We start from the raw sequence: 23,735 nt of genomic DNA on the forward strand, positions 1-23,735 counted from the left end.
CCCATTTCTCCCCATGTCACCCCTGTATCTCCCCATGCCACCACCATCTATCCCCTTGCCACCCCCATCTCTGGTTGGCTGTTAACTCTCGGTGTTAAATTTGTTTCATAAACAATCAGATTAACACACCCTTCACATGTGTGAAAATCAATAAGAGGCAGAGGGGAGTCAGAGCTTTTACCTTATATTAGCATCTGAACCTCCTCCCACAACTCCACTATTCCCCTATCATCTCTCACCATCTGACAAAGAATCATGCTACACTTGAAACGTGAACTCTGTTTTTCTCTATCACAGACACTACCAATCCTGCTGAGTTTCTCCAGTATTCTCTATGTTTGTTGCAGATTCCCAGGATCGGCAGTATTTTGATTTTATCTCTTTCCCACCATGCCATCCACCGTTCACTTGTGGTGTTCACTCCACAGACTTTCTGGCCTCCAATTCTGCCGAGTGAGTACAAATATTTTAAAGAGGTACTGTTAAATTTAGTTGCACTTTTCAGCCTTTCTTCTATTTCCAGGTTTCTCCAAGTTACCTTGTGTCGCAGTTCTGGGGCTGAGGTGTCACACTGAGGTACCTCAATGTTCATCCAGTTGTCTGTAAATGTTGCCTGAGGCTGCACCCATGTGAAGTGATTCCTTCAATACTGAACACCAAACAGAGCCAGGTCCCACCGCCTGGTGTCAGGAACAGCGGGGATAGGGGGTTGGAGGTGGGTCTCAGAAATTAAGAAGCAGGTCTCCTTGAAAGTTGTCAGTTAGTGGGAGATGAAAGTTGGGGAATGGGGACTTCTTGAGAAATGTTATATATTGATGAATGGGGGTGGGACTGATGGAGTCCAATGAATTGGCAAGTGATGGAGGCTGAGGAATGGGGGGAGTGGTGGAGGCTGAGGAATGGGGGGAGTTGATGGAAACTGAGGAATGGGGATGAGTGATGGAAATTGAGGAACAGAGGTGTGTAATGGAGACTGAGGAATGGGGCGTGTGCGATGAAGACTAAGGAATGGGCGGAGTGATGGAGACAGGAAGCGGGGAAGTGATGGGGACTGAGGAAAGGGGGGGAATGATGGGGACTGAGGAAAGGGGGGAGTGATAGAGACTGCAGAATGGGGGCAAGTGATGGAAACTGAGGAATGGTGTGCGATGGAGACTGAGGAATGGGGAGTAATGGAGGCTGAAGAAGGGGGGGAGTGATGACACCAAGGGATATCAGGGGAGACAGTTGCTTATACATGATGCCCCCACCCCATAAAATAATTTTTAAAAACTTAGGTTTCATTAAGGAAATAACATTATTTTCAATGAGTCATTCCGACAAAAATTTTACCAGCAATAATAGCTATTGTTTTCCCACATTTCAAATTCCCTGAGGAGTATAAGTAATGGAGTAGACTCCTTCCTCCAAGCTCCATAAAGTACACACTTCTTCAGTTAAGTGGCTCCTTCATAACCAAGCATTTCTTTGCACAAACACTGACAGTGTCGTTCCAAGCAGTCCATGAAAAGTCTCAGTCATATGGAGCCCGGCTTGTTGTTGCCAAAATCTTACAGCGTTATGGGTGAAACTTAACTAGGCCAACATGCAAGGCTGACACCAGCAAACCTGACTGGGGTATGCAAGTGTGACTGAGCTCAAAAAGGGGCTCAAATTTGCTGATAACACAACGATCGATTAACACCGACTTAACAAAGAGGCAGACAGACATTGATAGGTTGAGTGAGTGAGCAAAAATCTGGTAGATGGAGTATAACGTGGGAAAATGTGGCATTGTTCACTTTAGTGAGAAAAATAATACGTTAGTGTATGAATGAAACAGGGAATGACTGCAAAATTCCGAAGTGCAGTGGGATCCGAGTGCATGAGTCACAAAAGGTTAGTATGCAGGAACAGCAAATGATCAAGAAGGCTCATTAAATGATATCCTTTATTATCAGTGGAAATGAACATAAAACTAAGGACTTTGTATTTCATTTGTAGAGGGCATTTGTGAGATCATGGTGGTATCTTCCCAGCCCCTGCACAACATGGGTATTGGTGATTCTATTCAAGGGCAATTAGAGATGGACAATAAATGCTGGCATCACTAATATCACCCACATTTCATAACTTTTTTTGAGATATGGATGATAGTGTTCACCAGTAGAGAAGGGGAATTCTAAGGGCTACGAAGGAGACCATTGAGAAGGTTTTAATTGCCACAGGGAATATTTCTGAAATACTTAATATCTGTACTACACTGATTCATTCCCACAAACAACAGCTGAACTCAAATGATAATGCCAACAAGTCCAAGTGTCTGTATCAATGGTCAACACAGTGTGGATCACAGTTGTGTTCCTCCAGCTCCATACTGTGTTGACTCTGACTCCAGCATCTGCAATACTTAGTAGCTTCATCTGTATCAACGATTCCTGGTGTGCCATACATATTGCCAGTGAATTATCTATGCTCACCCCACCACAAAAAACCTCTGAATTTAAACACTTCGCCTGCAATTCCAAGGGTGATTATTCCCTCTCTGACAAAGCTTCACTACATAAATGTGGATGTTTAGCATTAAAAATGTCAACACCTCAGCATTTTCAACCAAACAACACAATGAATTCAAGAAGCCATCTTAATGACTATATTAGGATCAACAAATATAAGAAACAGAAACAGAAACAGCAGTTGGTTAACTTGAAAGGGTTCAGAAAAGATTTACAAGGATGTTGCCGAGTTTGGAGGATTTGAGTTATAAGGAGATGCTGAATAGGCTGGGGCTATTTTCCCTGGAGTGTCAAAGGCTGAGGGGTGATGTTATAGAGGTTTATAAAATCATGAGGAGCATTGATAGGGTACATAGACAAGGTCTTTTCCCTGGGTTGTGGGAATCAAAATTTAGAGGCCGCAGGTTTAAGGTGAGAGGGGAAAGATTTAAAATGGAACTATGGGGCAACGTTTTCACACAGAGGGTGGTGCACGTATGGAATGAGCTGCCAGAGGACGAGGTGGACACTGGTACAGTTACAACACTTAAAAGGCATCTGGATGGTTATATGAATAGGAAGGGTTTGGAGGGATATGGGCCAAATGCTGGCAAATGGGACTAGATTTATCTAGGATATCTAGTCGGCATAGACGAGTTGGAGTGAAGGGTCTGTTTCTGTGCTGTACATCTCTCTAATTCTATGACTGTATACAGTTCCTACTTCTGTCTTTCAACAAGGTTATGGTCAACCTTTGAGCTCAAATCCATTTTCCTGCCATATCCCCATTTCCCTTGATTTCCAATGTGTCTAAAAATCTATCAATCTAAATTGTGGCATCACTGACTGAGCTCCTAAACTTTTTAAAGTCGAAAGTTTCAGAAATGCACAACTCACTGAGTGAAGTAATTTCTCAGTCTCAAATGGCCAGCCCATATCCTGAGACCACTTTGACTCACCAAACTAGAATATGTGCTTGATTTGGATTAAAATGTATATGTGTCACTTCTCAGCCTCCAATATTCTAGAATCTATAAACTATAAGACCATAAAATATAGGAGCAGGGCAAGGCCATTCCACCCATTGATTCTGCTTCACCTTTTGATCATGGATGATATGTATCTAAACCCTATTTTCCTACCTTTCCTCTGTAACTCTTGATCCCCTGACCAATCAAGAAACAACCTATCTGTCTTAAATGCAGTCAATGCTTTGGCATCCATAGCCCTTTGTGGCAAGAGTTCCACAGATTCACCAACCTCTGACTGAAGAAGTTCTTCCTCATCTCACTTCGAAAGGGTTGTCCCTTCACTCTGATGCTGTGCTTTCAGGTCCTCATTTCTCCTATTAATGGAAACATCTTCTCTACGTCCACTCTATCCAGGCCTCTCAATATTCTGTAAGTTTCAATCAGATCACCCTTTCTAAACTCCATCAAGTACAGACCCAGAGTCCTCAACTGCTCTGTGTATGACAAGCCCTTCATCCCTGAGATCATTCTTCAAAATCTCCTCTGGACCCTCTTCAATGCCAACACATCCTTCCTTTGATATAGGGCCCATAACCGCTCCAAGTATTCCAAATGCAGTCTGCCCAGAGCCTTAACAGCCTCAGCAGTACATCTTTGCTCTCGTATTCTAGCCCCTAATCTATGCCTTTTTGCTTCCTGCCAAAGTGCATAACCTCACACTTTTCAACATTGTATTCCATCAGCCACTTCCTTGCTCACTCTCCTAGCATGTCCAAGTCCTTACGCCGCCTGTCCACCTCCTCAACACTACCTGCCCCTCCATCTATCTTTGTGTCATTTGCAAACATAGCAAAAGTGCCCTCAGATCCTTCATCCAGATTGTTAATGTTTGACACGAATAGTTGTGGTCCCAAAATTGATTCCTTTGGAACTCCACTACTTACCAGCTATCATCCTGAAAAAGATCCCTTCATTCCCACTCTCTGCTTTCTGCCAATCAGCCAGTCCTTTATCCATGCCAGTACCTTCCCCCAACACCGTGGGTTCCATTCCTATTTAGCAGCCTCCTGTGCAGCACCTTGTCAAAGAGATTTGAAAATCCAAGTCAATCATGTCCACTGGTTCTCCTTTACCTAATTTACTCATTACCTCCTCAAAGAATTCTCAGACATTACTTCCCTTTCACGAAGCCATGGTTAATCAGCCCTATTTTATCATCCAATCCAAGTTTGTCCACCCTCTCTTTATACCTAATACACTCCTAGTAAACCTCTTTTGCACCCTGTCCAAAACCCCCACATCCGTCCTATAGTGTGGTGACCAGAACTGCACACAATACTCCAAATGTGGCCTATTTAAACTTTTATACAGCTGCAATATGATTTGACAATGTTTACACTCAACACCCTGACCAATGAAGGCAAGCATGCTGTATACCTTCTTTACCACCCGATACACTGGGATTGCCACTTTCAGGGGGCTATAGCTTTGCACTCCAAGATCCCTCTGTATATCAATGCTTCTCAGGTCCAGCCATTTACTGTATACTTGCCTCTTGCGTTTGACTCTCCAAAATGCATCACCTCACACTTGTCCAGATTAAATTCCAGCTACGATTTCTCCGCCCAACTCTCCAAATGATCAGTATCCTGCTGTATCTTCCTCACTATCCACAAATTTTCATGTTGCCTGCAAACTTTTGATTCAGATACATATATTTTTATCCAAACTATTTATAAATGTTCCAAACCAAGAGGTCCCAGCTCTGATACTTGTGGAACACAAGTGGCCACCAAAAACACCCCTCTATAACTATACTCTGCCTTCTGTGACAATATTGTATCTAACTTTTATGGATCTCATGTGACTCAATCTTCTGGACCAACCTACCATGAGGGACCTTATCAAATGCTTTACTAAAGTCCACATAGACAACATCCACTGCCCTACCCTCACCAATCACCTTCATCACTTCCTCAAAAAACTCAATCAATTTTTTGATCCAAGACTTTCCCTGCATAAAGCCAGGCTGACTATATCTAATAAACCAATTCTTTTCCAAATGTGAGTAAATCCTGCCCCTAATAATCTTCACCAATAATTTCCCTCCCTCCGGGATTATTCCTGATGCCCTTCTTAAACAAGGAAACAACATTGGCTATTTTCTAGTCTTCTGGTACCTTGCCTGTGGCTAAAGAAGGTACAAAGATCTCTGTCAAGGCCTCAGCAATCTCCTCCCTTGCCTCCATCGGTATCCTGGGATAGATCCCATCAGGTCCTGGAGACCTATCTACCTTAAAGTTTTTCAAGACACCCAACACCTCCTCCTTCTTAATATTCTCCTCCCTTCATTTTCCCTCATGTTTAAGAAATGAGCATTTCTCATCACAGTTCAGAGCAAATTCATATGCATGAAGTTTCTCTTTTAGAATTAATAGTGAACAGGTGATATTTTCCACAATCATATATTTAGAACCTCAAATAAAACAAGCTGTTGACTATGAGGGAGTTGTATTGGATTCAAAACATTAACTATTTCTCTCTCCACAGATGCTGCTAGACCTGATGAGTTTTCCAGCAATTTTTGGATTTGGTTTTCGGCATCCACAATACTTTTATTTAAGCTGTGGATTTGCTGGCAGTTCTGGTTAAAAACACTTTTCATAATAGCCACTGGAAAATAGCAGATTTTGGCTAAACAAGTATACATACTACATTTCTGAGGAAGGGTCACTCAACCCAAAATGTTAACTCTGATTTTTCTCTATAGATGCTGCCAGACCTGCTGAGCTTTTCCAGCAATTGCTGTTTTTGCTTCTGATTTACAGCATCCGCAGTTCTTTCGGTTTTTGTATACTACATTTGTTCTTTCATCATTGAGGCACAATGCGTGGCAAGTCATTGTTTGCACCAATTCAGATGCAAAAAAGTGTTTGCTCTTTGCATTGTGCCTCAATAATCAACCTGTAACAGCAAAACAGCCAAGATGAATCCAGTGTACTATTGGGATTTGGGCTTAGTTTTAAGCCATATTAATGACTGCCTCATTGATCAAGTTCTGCTACATGGATGCCAGTAGAACTACCCTTTCTTTCTCAGGTGACAGAATCTATTCACAGATTATAAATCTCAGTCCTGTTTAGTTTGTTTAGTCAATCAAACACCAAATTGTTTCTAAATATGGAAAATATATTTTGAGTACAGTCCAGGTATGGGTCAATCATTCTGCCTTTAAGCTGGGTCCAACAGATGATCTCAGAATAATTGATGTCTAATTGTGAACTGATATTCTGTTACATTAATGAGGACTGACAATTCATATTTTATGCACACATACCCTTTGTATTTTAGCCTGTTGCAGCTCCAAGGGCAGAATCTTATGAAGTCTGAGTGACATGGGCTCTGGTGAGATTTGTGGCAGAATCAGACATCAAGTGGGGCCAGGAATATCTCATTCTGTCTTTTATGGTCTTTATTAGCAGTGCAGCAAGATTCTCATTAGACAACAGTGAGATGCCAGTTGACTGGGATTAATGTTAATCGCCTTGCTAACATCACCACTCACCTCATTCACATTGTTGCAAGCGACTTCCAGGTTGGAAACCAGTCACTCGCACTTCAAGGCACTGCCCATGGGTACTGGACACGTGCACTCCACATACATGGAGTTTGGCATCTGACATGTACCAGCCTCTAAGCATCCTCATTGCACACTGCTTATCCACTTACAGGATGCTCCACCACAGTATACACCAGCAGCTATCATTGTAATGCAGCTGAAAGGACACCATGCACTCCGGGACACACATCCACACGAGGTCAGCCTGCATCTCTGAGCCTTTCCCTTGCTGTCACTCTCCTGAATGCTCACAGCACACATGCCTTGCCTTCCATTTTGATACTTTTGTGCCTCTGCCAGAGATACCAGGCTCATATTACTGCTGTCTTGCCACATCATTTAGCACAGACAGGAAACCAGGAAGCTTGTCATGGTTGTCAGCAGGTCCTCAGTCAAGTCAAGGGTAATAGCTTTTGCTCAGAGATGCTCAGCTCAGGAAGTCAAGGTCAGCTTCTAATACCAGTCCAGGCCCTGCTCAGGGCTGTCAGAGTCAGGATCCTCTCCACATAAAGAGCTGAGTATTGGGCAGCACGCCATCATCTTCAGCCTTTCTGCCCTACTGTGGGCTGTCTCCCTCCTAGAACGAGAGAGAGGCAGCTATTACTGGAGATGAACGTGGGCGGCACAACTGAGCTTTGGGGCAGCTGGAGAAGCATCTCAAGAGAGTGAGTAGGCACAGCAGAGGATAGGGTGCAGTGGTGTCAGGGTTTAGGGCACATGAGGAAGATGTTGCGGGTGATAGTCAGAGTAGTAGAAAATGAGCCTTCGTGGGAAGAGAGTGCAGTGGCAGTGTTAGAGTGAGCAAGAGGTATTGAAGAGGTAGGGCCTCGGGGTATTATCGCTGGACAGTTAATGCAGAGACCCAGGTGATGTTCTGGGGACCTGGGCTTGGATCCCGCCATGGCAGATGGTGGAGATAGTAGGAACTGCAGATGCTGGAAAATCTGAGATAACAAGGTGTAGAGCTGAATGAACACAGCAGGCCAAGCAGCATCAGAGGAGCAGGAAGGCTGACGTTTCAGGCCTAGACCCTTCTTCAGAAATGGGGGAGGGGAAGGGGGATCTGAAATAAATAGGGAGAGAGGGAGAGGTGGATAGAAGATGGATAGAGGAGAAGATAGGTGGAGAGGAGACAGACAGGTCAAAGAGGCGGGGATGGAGCCAGTAAAGGTGAGTGTACGTGGGGAGTTAGGGAGGAAATAGGTCAGTCCAGGCAGGACGGACAGGTCAAGGGGGCGGGATGAGGATGTGGGGCACTGATTTCTCCCTGGCATCATGTCTGAGGCAAATGTTGGAAATTGTGAAGGGCACCTCCAGACTGAGAGAAACAAAAACAGAAATTGCTGGAAAAACTAAGCAGGTCTGGCAGCAATCTGCAAAGAGAAAGCAGATTTAACATTTTGGGTCCAGTGATCCCTCTTCAGAACAGACCAACAGTGCTGGTTTGATGGAGTCTTTATAGACATCAAAACATTGCTTGTGCACCATATGCCGAGTCCTAGGGATTGGTTACTGATATTGTGCAATGTGTTAAGAGTGCTTGGAACCAGGATCCGCATTTTAGGTTAATGGCTAAGGTTCTCATGTGGTAAGCCCTTTGAAGGGCTTCACATCACTCAAAATTGAAGTTCCCTCCCTCACCAGAACAAAGTGCTTACCCACCCACTCTGGGTGTGTTGGCAGCCACTCTTAGCTCCATTGGGCACTTGATATGTACAGATGATGGCAGGAAACATGTTTCACACAGTGAGTCTCTGGCTCAGCCTCTTGTCCTCAGTGAGCCGTTGATTGTTCCATTCCTGCTGGCGTTCCCCATCAGTTTTGACCTGCCCCTCAGTCCCCACAGAAGCTGTCTATCTAACTCTTCATCTCCCTGCTTTAGCCCCCATGGTCTGAGGAATTATCGAGTCAACGTGCCAGAGATAGGAGCCCATTGCCTGTCCCATCTGTATTGAAGCCAGGGTGTCGCTGACTGGTGATGATGCCCTTTTCTGCATTACCCTTACCATGCTCTATTGTCTTCCACCCACAACCCCACCCTATGTATTGAATTGTCTCTCCTCACAATTATTAACCTTCCACATTGCTGCTTCCAAACCCACAATGAAGTGCCCAGTTTCCCTTCGCCAACAGTGACCCCTAATAACCCTTCATTTGACTTTTAGCAGATGGGCGCCCAGATGTGCTGCCTGTCAACCACCACTGTAACTGATCTTGGATGGACAGCCCCAACTGATGACTGAATAGAACAGAACAGTAATTTATTGTTGTTTGTATTTATGAAATTACAGTTAGATGTGTATAAGTTGCCATAATTTGGTACCATTTTAATTATAGAAATTATAAAAAGCAATAATTGAGACAAAATTAGGACAAAGTTCATCTTTTATTCCCTCCACGGCCATCTGGGTTTATGAAGTTGCTACGAGACGTCGCTGCCAAGACTCAGCTCCCCACCTGATCTCCCATGACTCTCCCCAGAATCGTTGTACTAGATGTGAAGGGCCAACAGTGGCCCACTGGCCACAGTGGAGGTATATACCACCTGACCCAAGTGACTAGCTGACTGTACCCAAGCCCTGAGACTATATATCAGAGGCTGCCTTCAGTTACTGTACCTGGACCCCTGACTGAAGAGTGTCTCCCTATATTTGACTGAGGACTACTCCCCTTAGACTTTAGGACGTGGCCATCTGGTTGACACACATACTGTGTGGTTGGCATGTTCACAGCTGGCGTAGGTGTGAGATTGAAATAGCATGGTGTTGTAAAGCAACAGGTCCATTCTGTTGACAGATCACTGCGAACAACCATGACAAGATGTCTAGCTGTGTGTCTGCACCAAACAGCAAGGCAAGACACAGGTACTATGAGTATTTAAGCTCTGAATGAGGTGGACAAGTGCAAAAAGGTAAAGCAAGGCAATGCAGAGATACTGTGACAAGCCAAGTAGGCACAAAGTGAGTGAGCACTAAGAGATCGAGCGAGGAATCTTGACACACTCCTAGTTGAATCCATGTGGTAGCTTCCTGTCACTGTGCATAGGGTGTCCTGGCAATAAAGGTGTAATGAAAGCTGACAGCACACTCCAAAGTGTAGCATCAAAGTGTAGAACTGCACTGTAAGTGGACCAGAGTTTGCCCTGAGGGTACAGTGAAGCTGCTTTGTATCAGAAATGAATATCATTGACGGTGGGAGCATGCAGTGTGCCCTGCCTGGTGGCCAAAGTGCAGGTTGGGATGTGCAAGTGACAAGCTGCAGTCACCAGCTCTGACTTTCACTTCAGGGACTGGCATCTAGTTTCAGCTCGGAGGGCGTGAGAATATAAATGAGGCGAAATTAGGTAACATTGAGATGTTGCTGTACATTAATACACTCAAATAAGCCTCTCATTACTCACTAATGAGAATCTCATCTTGCTATTCAATACTTTTGACTGGCCACCTGATGCACTTTACCCAGTTTCCTTCACAATGTCCATGTTATTCAGTGTCTGGGAAGATTCTTCTCTTTTCTGCAGACTGTCACATCGATACAATTGGTTTAGGCAGTGTAACATAAAATTAACCCCCTCAGAACTGTCACCTTCTACAACAGCTGCTTGCTAAAAATGGATTTGCACTGACACCATAATTAACTCCAGTTTTCTCCTTGGGCTTATTAAGTTATACCGATCAAAGTTAAAAGCAAAGGCTGTTATGTATTATGCACACTGTCCTTCTTATCTATTCTTGAATCTCATTTCAGATTGTCCTGAGATCGATAACGTTATGTTACCATTGATTTGTCTTTATGCTGTATTGCAATGTTATGTTACGTTTGCAGCATTATCGACTTTCAACGGTTTATAGGAGTCTCACTAACTCTCACCGAAAGATTGGCATACCCCTTTGTATGGCTTGTCCCATGCTGATCCCCACCATCTCAGAACTTTCACCTGTATCTCCGTGGAACTGTTAGTATGTTTCAGTGTACAAACTGATAAATTGTGTACCTAAGAATCTGTACCGAGGAATCTGGACCTAAGATGGTGCTGTATGTGACGACTTGTAAACTTTTCAATGCACTCATGTCAGTTCATGTGACAATAAAGCTAGTTCAATTCAAATTGCTGAAAATGGCAGGCCAAACCATATTGAATCAGTCACTACTGAGTTGCAAACAGGACATGTGGCCAGATTACCCGACGCTTGCTGACCGAAGCAAATCTTTTACGCTCATATAAGGTCATAAAAGGTGCCAAATAAAAAGTGCTGTGGGCTCCTTCAAAAGTAAGTACATTTTGAAGGCAGAGAGAAACTGCAAGGAAAGGAAATCCTGAACCAGCAGCTCACACAAAAAAAAACCCTCAATCCTCTGTGGTATCATTTCCCATTTGCAGCAGGATCTTCTGTGCTCAGGTCAGCGTTAGCAGTCCCTACATAACAGCAGGAACCTTCTCAAACACCCAAAAATGACCAATGTCAGCACCTCCTCCTTGAAGTATGAATGTCATTGACGTCCAGCCTTCATTTGTTAAGCAGCGAAGTCTAAATCAAGTTAAAGTAATGACAGCAACACTGTTGAACCAAGACAGTGTTCAGTTTCAAGACACAGCATTCACCTGAATCTTGAAGATTGAAGATAAAGGCGGTGCCGTTGCAGATCATTCTTAAGATTTCCAGATTCTATAATCATTTTAATTAATTTCAGAGTAAGTTAATCCTGCAACAAGAAGTATCATCCCTTCTAATTGTGGTTTCTGTAGAAACAGAAGATTACTTGGTTCTCCATAATACAGAATCAGAAACAGACACACAATGAAAGGTTCCACTTGGTGGAATAGCAATTACATGTGGTGAGAGTGAAAGTGATGATAACAATGCTTATACCAATCTCATTAGCCTGAGGAGAAAGAGCTTGGCAAGTAAGGGAGCCAGTGATTAACTGAAGTAATTGATAAGGAAGAAATTCAATTAAATTCTCCTTATAAGGAGATGCAATTTGTACAATCATGTAACTCAGAATTGTCAATGGAAGGATTGAGAGAAAAGTTTAAGAAAACACAATTTGCAACAAGTATTTGAATATATGAAGGTCTAAGACACTGAACTCAGAACTGTAACCCATTTAAGTCCCTAAGCAAGTCGTCATCAGGTACATTTGAAAGTGCAGTTTCTAAAATGCATGATTTTGTGTTATCATATGTACAGCAGGTTTAATAAAATATCTTCAATCTCAGAACCTTGAGAAGCTTATTTGAGCAGTAGGTAGAAAATTTAGTCATATGTAAAATGATCCTCTGTCAATCCTTATGCTGCATTTCCTGCACGACAATCCATACATTGTTCAAGCCAAATCACAAAGAATTCTACAGTAGCTAGAAAATGCTGGCCAACCACTTCATTCATGCTCAACTGTTCCAAACTCTTAAGACTAACAGAGAAAGTAATGGTGAGGATAATGCACCAACATGGAGAGCTATCGCCTTCGCTGAGTCAACAAACACAGACAATATCCAGATAAAGCTTGGTCCCAGCCAATAGAAGGCTCCAAGATAGGATAGTATCACCAAATATATGGCGAGCAAGTTGGTGCATTCATGCTCGGCTTCTTCTGAAGATGCTGGAAAACATTTCAGCATTAATTGCCCGTTAGGCTCGAACGATCCCGGCAAGTAACAATGCATAGGTTATTGAAGTTGTCTGAGAAGAAAACCATCCTCCATCCCCATCAATGCCTCCACATCTCCTCAAAAACATTCACCTTTTCAACAGGTAGCACACAGTGTTCAGGAGGAAGGAAAACCTGTAACAATTTGCTGCCCCACGCCCTTAATAAGGAAATATTCAAGTTGACGGTAGCTACTAGATGTTGAAAGGACTCTTCAAAAGGTTTGGCTGCAACAAACTGTAGTATGTCATCTCCCAGCTCAAAGTTCCAGTGAGCTGTTACTATAGATGAGTTTCCAGTCAAAGTGCATCATTAGTTTTAGGGTAGGGACCGGTTTTCACCCAATAGTAGTATTTTGTCTATGAATTATCCTGTAAATCACATTACTCATCTTGTTGAAATATAATTTCAAATGTGCCTGGAGTATTCAGCTCCCCAGTATAGTCCAACCTTGTTAAAAGCAGCAAACCCTTCCAACATACAGCAACATCATGAATGTGTATTATTTCCTGCTAAAGGCATGAGGGATCTGCTGGGAATTGTGGTGTATAAGTCACTACAGTTTAGATGATGACCTGTTTTTACCAGTGCCAGAAAAACCATGCTTTAGCATATATTTGGCATATAGGTCTTTTCAGGGCAGGACTTGTTTGAATTCACATTTGTCATCGGCTTCAATTTAAATTCCCAAAACTGGATGTTTTATTTACCAGCGCTTTACAATTGGGTGCACGTGATTAAGCAGGAACTGCAGGTTGTTTAGCAAAGGTTCATGGGAATTTAAGACATATCAACTCAGGAAGCAGATGCCATTTTAAAGTGGTGACCATCCACATCCATGGCAGTGTTTCACTTTTATACTTGGTGTAAAAACTGACCCTTTGCATTTTTCACACGTTGATTGGGAAGCTAACTTCTCTGGTATGTGAACAGATACAGGAAATTGTCGTAGAGCTTCTTCCTGTCCTGTAGAGAATGTGGGCTGTGTTGAAGGAGTGAATGTTCTGAAGGGAAAATTGGAGGTAGTAAATGATGATTGCGTTTCCCACTGAATTTTGCAGCATAGCAGGAATTCACTCACATACTAACCTTTGAAGTACATTGCGTACCTTGGTGGAAAATAATTTCTCATGTGACTGTGGAACCCCGGTAGCTTGCCTGAGTTACTTTAATGTGCAAGCAGGGGCAGCAAATCTTAGTGCTTTAAAGTATGGCAAGTTTAACCCGGTTCAAAACATATTATCACCTACACAGCCATACTTACCAACGTGGATCTGTAATGATGCTGTGGCTTTAAGAGGTGTACTTTGTCCTGGTTTCTTTTAAGATAGAGATTGAACAAGAGTTGACGAGCAGGGTGTGGTAACGTAAACAGAATGTGAAGCCTTGGTTTTTTTTTAAGTTGGAATAATAGAAGCTGCCTGGATGGGTGTGGCCAGCTCTCTCAGACCGGATTTCTAGTTTTTAGTTTTTAGCTTTGAGATTCCATGTCAATTGCTGTTGGAGTCTCAACAGGGTTCGGAGCTGCAGTAAATGTTTCCTGGCTGCTACTCTCTCTGAGTTTTTGCTTATTTTTTTTTGTCTCTCTCTGGTGTTAGATTGGATATGAGAAAATCTGATTTCTGAATTTGCCTTTTGGCCAAGGGGTGTGGTTATGGGATGTTACTATATTGGAACAGTTAATCAATAATAGTTACCGTATCTACTATTTTCTATTCCAGTAGAGTTAAGTTATTTTAAGACCTTCTTGATTTTGTTTTATTTTAACCATAATGTTTGAACAAATAATGTTTTGCTTAACATTGAGTAGTTTGACCAGTTGAATTGCGTCTGGAACACAGCACTTTATGTTTGCCTTTAAAATAAGAAAAAGTTAGGGCTGCGCTACCTTCTTAAAATATTTTGAGGGAGCCTGGTCTGGTCCATAACAGATTTAATGGGCAGGTTACAATAATGGGAATAATGTCCAATCAGCTTCCCATTGCAAAACTTAGAAATCCAAACTTACTCGCAAGATCACTTGAGCAGAAATTTGTAAACATTTGTGCAGGTTGAGAATTTCGAGATTGTTCCAATTGAGTTTATTTGAAGTTGTTGTGACAAATATTCCAGCATTTGACGCTTGATCTCCCCGCACTACATCAAACTATTACAAATCCTATACATAAACTGCATCTGCAATACAAGGGATTTTTAAACATATTTCTTTGTTCATGTTGTATCAATTTAAAAATGAAATTGACTGTGCTCTTGTCCAATGAAGCAGTCATAGCTGAATGTGTACACTGGTGATGGAGTTAATCTTCTGAAACCAGATCACATATTGCATTATCACATTTCTGAAGAAGGGTCTAGACCCGAAATGTCAGCCTTCCTGCTCCTCTGATGCTGCTTGGCCTGCTGTGTTCATCCAGCTCTACACCTTGTTAACTCACATATTGCAATCAGGTTTTTTGAAAAGCTTCAATAAAGACCATAAGATCATGAGATATAACAGCAGAATTAGACCATTCAGGCCATTGAGTCTGCTCCACTCGATCATGGCTGATATGTTTCACAACCCCATTCTCCTGCCATCTTCTCATAAACTTTGATCCCCTTACTAATCAAGAACCTATCTGTCTCTGTCTTAAATAGACTCAATGATGAGACCTCCACGGTCCTCTCCAGCAATTAGCTCCACCAGTTAACCACCCTCTAGCTGAAGAAATTCCCCCTCATCTCTGTTGTAAAGGGTCATCCTTTCCCTCTGAGGCTGTCCCAGCCTCTCTTACTGGTGGAAGCATCTTCTCCACATCCACTCTATCCGGAACTCTTGGTATTCTGTAAGTTTCATTCAGATCCCTCCCGTCATCCTTCCAAACTCCGCCAGGTACAGACCCAGAGTCCTCAACCACTCCTCATATGACAATCTCTTCCTCGCCAGGATCATTCTTGCAAACCTCTCTGGACTTGCTCCAAGGCCAGCACATCCTTCCTTGGATATGGAGCCCAAAATTGTTCATAATATTTCAAATGCAGTCTGACAAAAGCTTTATACAATCTCTGCAGTACATTCCTGGTCTAGAAGACCTCTTGAAATGATTTGCCTTCCTACCTGCCCACTAGACCTGTGAACTAACCCTAACCCTATTGCATACTAACCTTAACAGAGTCCTGAACTAGGATTCCCAAGTCCCTTTGTGCTTCAGATTTCCAAAGACTTCCTGCATTTAGAAAATAATCTATGCCTCTAATCTTACTACCAAAGTACATAACCTCACACTTGCCTGCATTATATTCCGTCTGCCACTTCTTTGCCCACTTATATAGCCTGTCCAAGTCTTTCTGCAGCCTTCCTGTTTAATCAATGCTACCTGTCTCTCCACCTATCTTTGTGTCATCTGCAAAATTGACAACAATGCCTTCAGTTCCTTTGTCCAGGTCATTAACGTATAACATGAATTATTGTGGTTTCATCACTGAACGCTGTGGAAATCCATAGTCACTGGCTGCCATCGGGAAAAAGACCCCTTTATCGCAACTCTCTGCCATTTGCCTATCAGCCAATCTTTGATCCATGCTAATCCTTTGCCCCTAACGCCATGAGCTCTTAACTTATTTAGCAGCCTCTTGAGAGACATGTTGTCAAAGGCCTTTTGGTAATCCAAATAGATCACATCCACTGGCTCTCCTTTGCCTAACTTGCTCAAAACCTCCTCAAAGAATTCTAATGGATTTGTCAGGCATGACCTCCCCCTTTACCAAGCTGTGCTGCTGACTCAGTATTATTTCATCATGCCCTTCCAAGTACTCTGCATTTCATCCTTGATAATGGACTCGACAATCTTACCAACGACCAAGGTCAGGATAACTGACCTTTAACTTCCCGTCTTCTGCCTCCCTCCCTTCTTTAAGAGAGTTGTTACATTAGCCTTTCTCTCGTCCTCTAGGCTCCTTCCTGACTCTGGTGATTGCTGAAAGAGCACCAACAGTGCACTCTCAATCTCCTCAGCTTTCTCCTTCAGAACTTTGGGCTGTAGTCCATATGGGTTAGATAAACAGTGTCTTTTTCAAAACTACTCAGATTCTTCCTGCTGTGTGAATATACTATTGTAGGGACACTGTCTAAATAAACTGAGTTGCTGTTTGGTGAGCAAGTTAACTTTTATTTCCATAAAATGGACTCTGTTTACTGTCAATGCCACCATTGAAGTTCTGGCCCACCTCTAAATCATGGTCAGTCACAGTGGTGTCCAAATTTATTCAGCTTTGCTTGTTAACCCAGCTGAAATTCACTGAGATTAAATAGAAACATATTGAAGTGATAACTGAATTCCATATAAAGTTAAGGCTGTAGATACAAAATATGCTGTCATTCAAATCATAGTTTCAGCATGATGAACCACAGTTTGTTAAATTCATTCAGGTTGTTTTGTGTGTATGTTTCCCTGCATAACCTCCAGCTGACAATAACAATTGCAAGTCCAGAGATTTGCCACATATTGGGTAATCCAATTTATTGCACAAACGTGTGCACGTGATGAGCTTCTAACCTCATCTGGCTCATTTGACAAGCCAGAAAAGCAAAGCTAAATATGAAATTTGATTTAGTTCTGATGAAGATGTAGCATAAAGTTCTTAACAAACTGCAGGTCCCTGAAAAACAACAAACACAATGCCATTTAATACTCTCAGTGTTTCACTAGTAAGTGTAATATTCAAGGCTGCTGTTTATTTGGCTGAAGCCATTGACTTAACGTTCAGCTTGTATCTACAGTTCTACTATGCAGTGCACAGTGCTTTAAAAAGTCACTTCAATCAATCCCACCTAACAATTTGCCTACAGAGTAAGAAATTCTCCAGTGGCCAAGGGTGACAGTGTTGCAAAATTTGAAACACAGTCAAGAAAATTTTCTCCATCCAATATTTTCTTTGGCCATACCAGGTTGTGATTGTGCTATGAATAAAAACCAAAAGAACTGCGGATGCTGTAAATCAGGAACAAAAACAAAGTTGCTGGTAAAGCTCAGCAGGTCTGGCAGTATCTGTGAAGGAGAAAACAGAGTTAACGTTTCGGGTCCAGTGACCCTTCCTCAGGGGAATCTCTGTTTTCTCCTTCACAGATGCTGCCAGACCTGCTGAGCTTTTCCAGCAACTTTGTTTTTGTGTCTGCGATTGTGCTGTGATCACCAATCTCTACAAGTGCAATCATCACCTACACATATTGAACAGAGATTATCTCAGGTTTCTCAAAATGAGCTCCATTCCTTAAATAAAAATCCACAATCATTTTAAAAACCAATTTAAAGTCATATGATACACAGTTTGTGGTCTTTGCATTCTGAACGGGACCTCTCAGTCAGTAACAGAAACAGAAATTGCTGGAAAAGCTCAGCAGCTCTGGCAGCACCTGTGGAGAGAAATCAGAGTTAACGTTCTGGGTTGAGTGACCCTTCCTCAGAACCCAAGAACTTATCAGTTAGTAGTGCATAACATTGCGGTTTGTTTTTCTATAGAATTCCAACAGTGTGGAAACAGGCCATTTGGCCCAACAAGTCCACATAGACCTTCCGAAGAGCATCCCATCCTGAACCATCCCCCTATCCTGCATTTCCCATGGCTAATGCACATAATCTACACGTCCTTGGAGACTATGGACAATTTAGCATAGCCGATCCACCTAACTAACATATCTTTGGAAATGTGGGAGGAAACTGGAGCACCAGAAACTCACGCAGACACAGGGAGAACGTGCAAACTCCACACAGTCTGTCGCCCAAGGCTGGAATTGAACCTGGGTCCCTAGCACCGTGAGGCAGCAGTGCTAACCACTGAGCCACCATGTCACCCGTTTTTGTTGCAAGATTCTCTGACCATTGATTAAATGGTTAGTAATTTACAATATAAGATCTCAGAATGTGCCTCATCACAGGGAGGATGAATCTGGATAATTAACCTCTACTATAACATTATAAAGTGTTCTAGTCAAGTTTTTGTAAGTAGTTCATCATAGGTAGGCAAACTGTAAAGGAAATATTCTGGAAATGGCAGTTCTCCGGTCTCTTGAGTGCAATAGATCACTCCATAACAAAATTAGTAATTTTTTGCATTTCATTCAAACCATCTACTGGCTAACTGTGGCACCAGGGAAACTTGACTGATTTCCCAAGACTGGCTTGCAAATGTATCCCAAACATCAAATTTCTTATAAACATAGAATTCAAATCAGAAATTGCAGTGCTCTGGGTCAACGCATTTAATCAATAATTGTATGAGCCATAAAGGCTGGGAGGAATCCAGGTTAAACTTACTGTCTGTCTCAGTTAGGGGAATCTAGGGAAATCTATAATGAAACTTAATGCAATGGATTAAGGAGGAGAGAATCCAGCAGGCCTTTTGCTCCTGATCATCACCAAGCTATCCGTGCTACATGTCTGCACATCTGAAAACAATAAGTAAGGAAGACCAATCCTTCTGAACTGTCCTAACATCTCCAGGACTTGATGGGTTACTTCTAAAATACTATACCGAGGCACCATGGCCAGTACTGAGGTACTAATCATTCCAAACCAGCTTTGTTTGGAGACCTGACAACAAGATCCCCAAAACTACTGCTCCACTCAGTACTCTGTCAGGCAGGAAATTCCAAGCAGGACAAAGGAAACAGGCTTAGGGATGTCCTCAAAGCATTCCTAAAGAAGTCAAGCATCTGCTGTAGATTCATGCAGCCCCTGCTGTGTGACTGATCGAAGTGGAAAAGGTTCATTCAAGAAGGCATTGAACACATTGAGAGATTTCATCAGGAATATAGAGAATCGAACTTGAGGCTTTGGAGAGAAGACAGAACATTCCAACAACTCACTCAGCCAGCTATCCAAACACCACCAGCCCCACATTTGGCAGAGCTCTGTAGATTGCACAGTGAACTTATCAGCTATCTCAGAGTCCAGCAAACCAGAGTCACCTCAGTCCTCTGCCTATGAAGACTGCGAGCAACCCTGGAGAAAGTGACAGGTGTATTAAACAAATTGTTTTTTTTTTCAATTTGTTTGGATGTGTCTCTTTATTAGTTATAAAAAGATATGGGACGAAAGTTTGAGTGAGATTGAAGCATTATTCAATTAAGTATTGAGATTACTTTCATAGAATCCCTGCAATGCAGAAAGAGGCCATTCAGCCCATTGAGTCCACACCGACGCTGTGAAGAGCATCCAACTAAGATCCATGCCATTCCCATAACCCCACATAAGGCTTTTACTATGGTTAACTCACCTAACCTGTTCATCTATGATAGTACAGGGCAATTTTTAGCATGGCCAATCCACCTTGCTTGTACAGCTCCTTTGGATTATGGGAGGAAATCAAAGCGCCTGGTAGAAACCCATGCAGACATCGGGAGATCATGAAAACTCCATACAAACAGTCACCTGAGGCTGGAATCGAATGAGGCAGCAGTGTTAACCACTGGGTCACCATGCCACTCAATAGGTGTAAGAAGTGGTGCACCATGTGGATGGACATGTTGGATAACATGGTGAAAATGTGGGGGAAGACAATGCAATGAAATTTCCAGGAACGTTTCCAAGTGAAATCAACAAGCCTGGGTTGACAAGATGCAGCATCCTCCCATGGTTGAACAGACTGCCAACACACATTGCCTATGCTCCAGAATGAATGGGTGAAGAAGCAAAAGCTAACAATTGCTAGGACACGGACCTTTCAGAGAGAGGGAAGGACAAAAATTGGCAAATAAACCTGAGAAAATCATTTGCTTATTTAAAAAGAGACCCAGTTACTCCTTGAATGTGAGTTGTGGTGTGAGATGTGTCCTCTTTTGCCGAACACTGATCTTAGCTTGGAGAAACCTGGAGTTAAATCAGAGCGGGGAGGTGAGCTGAGCTTTGGAAAATATGAACCAAGAAGACATCTGGCCAATTAAGTGTCTTTTGAGGAAAAAAACTGAGAAGTCATTTTCCCTAAATACTTCCCGATCATGATTAAATAGAGATAAAGCTAGCATTTCTTTTAACAAATTCTTACTCAAAACGTAACACAGGGTATTAAAAAAAATTGAAATTTATAGGGAAACACCATTTCCATTTGAGGCTGGGCATCCATCCAGGGAGACAGATAAGGCAATGAAGTATCCGTCTATGAGCTGTTCATGGACACAAGTGAAATTAATTTTGGTTGTCAATGCAATCCTGAGTGTGGCACTTGTGATGCAGTGACAGTGTCCCTACATCTGAGCCAGGAACGAGAGTTCAAGTCCCACTTTCTCCAGATGTGTGTCATTACAGCTTGGAATAGATTGGTTAGAAATATTTACAATCGACAACAGACCAGAGTCCATTACCCAATTTATCAGCATTCAGTGCAGTTTATCAGTCTCGTATTTACACTCGTGTATGTGTATGTGTCTCTACGCGTGTGTGTGTGTGTAAAAAGAGTGTGAAACCAAAATGAACAAAGAGAAAAGCAGATGAACAAAGTGAAATGCATTTCATCACTTTCTATTGGCAGACTCAAAGTACATTGTGTGTAGTTTGAACATTCTTTAGCCATATATGGTATGAATACAGCGAATGTAGTCATTGACTGCAATATGGAAACATTGTGCCCATATTTTCGTACACAGAAATGCCTTTGAAGCAGAGTGATAGACCAGAGCATGGAGGGAAGGACAGAACTGCTTTTCTGATTATTTCGTATTCAGTCTCAAAGGGTAAACATTTGTTTCCAAAGAGATGAAAATGTTTGTCGTTGATGATCATGACATGAAAAGGATGAATATAAACACTTAGGGCTTGAATTTTCTATTAATTACTATCATAGAGTCAGAGAGTCAAAAAGCATAGAAACAGACCCTTCAGCCAACTATGCATATGCCAACTGATAAATACCAAACTACACTAATCCCATTTACCTGCACTTAGTTCACAGCCTACTATGCTTTTCAAGTGCTCATCCAGTGCTTCTTAAATATTGCGACAGTAACTATTTCCATCCCCTCGCAGGTAGCACATTCCATATTTCTACCAACCTCTGGCTGACAAGACTTTTCTCAGATTGCCTCTAAACTAGGAAACATAAAGGTGGATAAATCTCTGGGTCCTGATCAAATGTATTTCAGGACATTGTGGGAAGTTAGGGATGAAATTGACAGACCCGTAGCATAAATATTTATGTCATCTGTAACCACGGGTAAGGTGCTGGAGGACTGGAGATTAGCTAATGTTATGCCTTTATTTAAGAAAGGCTGTAATGCGAAGCCTGGGAACTATAGTCTTGTGAGTCTTACATCAATGGTGGATACATTGTTGGAGGTAATTCTGAAAGATAGGATTTACATGCAGTTGGAGAGGCAAGGACTGATTAGGAATAGACAGCATGGTTTTATGCAAAGGAAATCGTGTTTCACAAACTTGATTGAATTTTTTGAGAAAGTAACCAAAAAGATTGATGAGGGCAGAGTGGTAGACGTTATTTACATGGAATTTCACAAAGCCTTTGACAAGTTTCCGCATAGTGGACTAATTAGTAAAGTTAAATCACATGGGATTCAGGGTGAGCTTGCCAATAAAATACAAACTTGGCTTGAAGGTGAGAGAGGGTGGTGGTGGAGGGTTGTTTTTCAGACTGGAGTCCTGTTACCAGTGGTATTCAACAGGGACTGGTACGGGGTCCACTTATTTTGTCATTCACATAAACGATTTGGCTGAGAATATAGGAGGCATGGTTAGTAAGTTTGCAGATAACACCAAAATTGGTAGTATAGTGGACAGTGAAGAAGGTTATCTAAGATTACAAAGAGATCTTGATCAATTGGGTCAATGGGCTGAGGAGTGGCAGATGGAGTTTAATTTGGATAAGTGTGAGGTATTGCATTTTGGCAAAATAAACAAGGGCAGGACTTACACAGTTAATGGTGGGGTCCTGGGTAGTGTTGTAGAACAGAGAGACCTACGGAATTAGGTACATAATTCTTTGAAATTTATGTCACAGGTGGACAGATTGGTTAAGAAGGCATTTTGCCATCATTGCTAAGACATTTGTATGTAGGAGTTACGACGTAATATTGAGGTTGTACAGGACACTGATGAGGCCTCTTTGGAGTACTGTGTGCAGTTCTGGTCGCCCTACTAAACGAGGGATTTGATTAAATTGGAGAGGGTTCAGAAAAGATTTACCAGGATGTTGCTGGGAATGGAGGGTTTGAGTTATAAAAATAGGCTGGATAGGCTGGGACTTTTTTCACTGGACCATAAGAGGTTGAGATGTGACCTTATAGAAGTTTACAAAATTATGAGAGGCATAGATCAGGTGAATAGCAAAGATCTTGTCCCAGGGTAGGGAGTACAAAACTAGAAGGCATAATTTTAAGGTTAGAGGAGAAAGATTGAAAAAGGACACAAGGGACAACTTTTTTTACAAAGAGTGTGGTTTGTGTGTGGAATGAACTGCCAGAGGAAGTGGTGGATGCAGGTACAGTTACAACATTTAAAAGACATTTGGATAAGTACATGTATAGGAACGGTTTGGAGGGATATGGGCCAAATGCAGGCAAATGGGTCTAGTTTAGTTTGGGAACATGGTTAGCGTGGACTAGTTGGATTGAAGGTTCTATTTCCATGCTGTATAACTCTATAACCCTACTCCTCACCTTAAACCTATGACTCTGGTCTTAGATACAAATGCAAATGGGAAAAAGAATCTCATGATCCTCTCTGTCTATGCACCTCATAACTTTGTATACCTCAGTCAGATCCATCCTCAGCCTCCACTTCTCCAAGGAAAAGAAACCCAGCCTATCCAGCCTCTCCCCATAACTGAGACTTTTCATCCCAGGCAACATTCTGGTAAAACTCCTTTTCACCCGACAGCCTGGGATACATCTCATCAGGCCCTGGGGATTTATACATCTTTGTGTACATTAAAACATCTAATTGATTGAATGTGCTCCAGAGCCTCACCATCACAGCTAAAATCCCTGGTTACAATGTTTTTCACCTTTATGAATATAGATGACATCTATTC

The sequence above is a fragment of the Rhincodon typus genome, chromosome 9 (assembly GCF_021869965.1).
Source record: "Rhincodon typus isolate 14 chromosome 9, sRhiTyp1.1, whole genome shotgun sequence".
NCBI classification, from domain to species: Eukaryota; Metazoa; Chordata; class Chondrichthyes; order Orectolobiformes; family Rhincodontidae; genus Rhincodon; species Rhincodon typus.